Source organism: Ptiloglossa arizonensis, unplaced genomic scaffold (assembly GCF_051014685.1).
Source record: "Ptiloglossa arizonensis isolate GNS036 unplaced genomic scaffold, iyPtiAriz1_principal scaffold0190, whole genome shotgun sequence".
In the NCBI taxonomy this organism is placed as follows: Eukaryota; Metazoa; Arthropoda; class Insecta; order Hymenoptera; family Colletidae; genus Ptiloglossa; species Ptiloglossa arizonensis.
In genome coordinates, this window is record NW_027478560.1 from 530,001 (window position 1) to 532,500 (window position 2,500).

General features: G+C 53.5%; 1 pseudogene; it reads left to right on the plus strand.

The window, feature by feature from the left end:
* Nucleotides 1–2,500, plus strand: part of LOC143154547 (large subunit ribosomal RNA) — an 8,886-nt pseudogene that overhangs the window by 2,318 nt on the left and 4,068 nt on the right.

Below are 2,500 nucleotides of genomic sequence, written 5' to 3' on the forward strand. Positions count from 1 at the left end.
GTCGATAGATTAATGTAGGTAAGGGAAGTCGGCAAATTGGATCCGTAACTTCGGAATAAGGATTGGCTCTGAGGAGCGGGGCGTGTCGGGCTTGGTCGAGAAGTGAGTCTGGCTGACGTGCCGGGCCTGGGCGAGGTGAACGGTATCATTACTGTTACCGGGATCCGATCTCGGTCCCGTGCCTTGGCCTCTCACGGATCTTCCTTGCTGCGGAGCTTCTGTGGCGTTTGACGTCGCGGTCGTTTCTTCGGCCGTCATTCAACACTCAGCTCAGAACTGGCACGGACTAGGGGAATCCGACTGTCTAATTAAAACAAAGCATTGCGATGGCCCCCAAGAGTGTTGACGCAATGTGATTTCTGCCCAGTGCTCTGAATGTCAACGTGAAGAAATTCAAAAAAGCGCGGGTAAACGGCGGGAGTAACTATGACTCTCTTAAGGCAGGGACAGTGGCAGTGTACTGTGGTAGTGGGTACACTGAAGGGCACACTGTATGGGGAGCGGCGACCCCACCTTCCCGAGCTAAGAAAGCCCTCATAATAGGCTGTAGAGGCCGGCGACTTGTCTAAGTGGGATGATCGGTGGGGAGCTAACTTGTTAGCTCCCGCGGCTTGTAACCGGGAATTGCCAGTTTGGGTCGTTGACCAGTGGATGGTACGACCAGCGTGCTAAGCCTTCGGGTCTATACCCAGGGCGTCCAACGAGTGGAGCGGGCTCGCTCGTTGGGTAGCGTTCTGGGAAGAAGGGACGTGCGTCCGTCCTGGCGTTACGACGTCCAGGCGGGTGGGCTGGCAAGGACCGTTAGGTCTCCTTTGGAGACCGAGTGGCGTGGAACCCACGTTGCCAGCTGATCATTTTCGCTGGGCAAGAACGGCCATCAGCCTCTACAGTAACCTGCACCGGTGCGCTTCGGCGTACTCCAGGCACTAGTTGTTCCCACTAGTGAGGCGCAACGCTCAGTGCTAAGCCGTTGGCTGGGCACGAGCGGTCGCCAAGGTATTAGGATTGTCCGTTCGGCGGCTTGAGGATGGCCTCAGCCGGAGAAAAGGTACTATGTGCCTATGGAGGAATGAAGCCTCAGAAGGGGTGAATTGAGAAGTATATTGGTAGCGAATAAAATATAATAGTGCGTGGAGTTCCCTTTGGGATAATGGCTGGCGGCTGCTTTTAGCAGCCGTTTAGCTATATACAATGAACCCCGACGAAGTTCACAATGCGGATGAGGAGGATCGGCGGGGGTGGTCTCCTGACCGTCGACGGACATTAGGTGGCACTTGGTGACGAAATGGCAAAGTCCCCGGTACATGATTGGCTATGGTTTTGGATTTGGTGAACCCGGAATTATTATAATTTCAGTTATGAAATGTTTGATACGAATGGAGCCTCGGACACGGGGGCCCCCGGCCCTGGGGTCCCCGTGGCGGACTTGTCCGCTGCTGGTGGGAGGGCCAATGATGACGACGTATGCTATGACACGGAACATGAACTGATTAACGTGATGGATCTACCTCTCGATGGGCAGATTAAATGTAGAGCGTGTGTCTCTCATGAGAGATGGTTCCTACAGGAGAAAAGCTGGAGTGAACATATGACTAAGCAGCACCCACGAATAAAAGTGCTTTGGAGGTGTGCACGCTGTGGCAAATCGTTCCAAAAACTACACGGCTGCAGGTGCCACCTCCCAAAATGTGCCGGCGCCAGTCAAGAAAATCGACTGGGCGGCCATGTTTGCTCCTCCTGTGGGTTCTCTTGCAGCTCTCAGAGAGGGCTGTCGCAACATGAGAGACACGCGCACCCGGTGGTGCGAAACATGAAAAGGGTACAGGCAGCCAACCCTACCCGTCCAAACAATAGAGCCTCGGTTTGGACGGAAGCAGAAGTTCGGGAATTAGTCCGACTAGATGGAATCTATCGCTCGGATAGGTTCCCGAACGTTAAAATACACCAGCACCTGCCGGGTAAAACGTTGAGACAAATAAGTGATAAAAGGAGGCGACTGCCTGTCGAGAGCGTGGAAGCGGTTGTCGAGGAGGAGCCCGAGGAAACTGACTCGGACTCCTATGAATCGGCAACCGAAGAAATAGCACAAGAGGAGGCCCCTTTGGGAGGTGGTGAAGAGAACTGGCAAACCGCTCTCAAGGGGGCAATCATGGCCGACTCGCTCGATACGGATCACGAGTTCTTCGAAATAGAGCGGAGAATAATGGAGTCGGCCATAGGAGGTCAAATGGACCAATCTGAGGCCGAGAGTATCCTGGGCAGTTTCATTGAAATATTAAAAGACGGGGAAAGCGAACAGTCGGAAACCAGGCAGAAAGGACCGACAAACCAAAACCAGCAAAAGGAAAGCGATCGTACCCGTCGGAATAAGCATAAATTTTCTCGGTACCAAGAACTATACAATAAGTGCCCAGGTAAATTAGTAGATATGGCGGTCACGGGATGTGTTGTTGAGGCTGGGGGGCAGGCAGAGCTCCCTGATAGAGCTAGCATCAAGCAG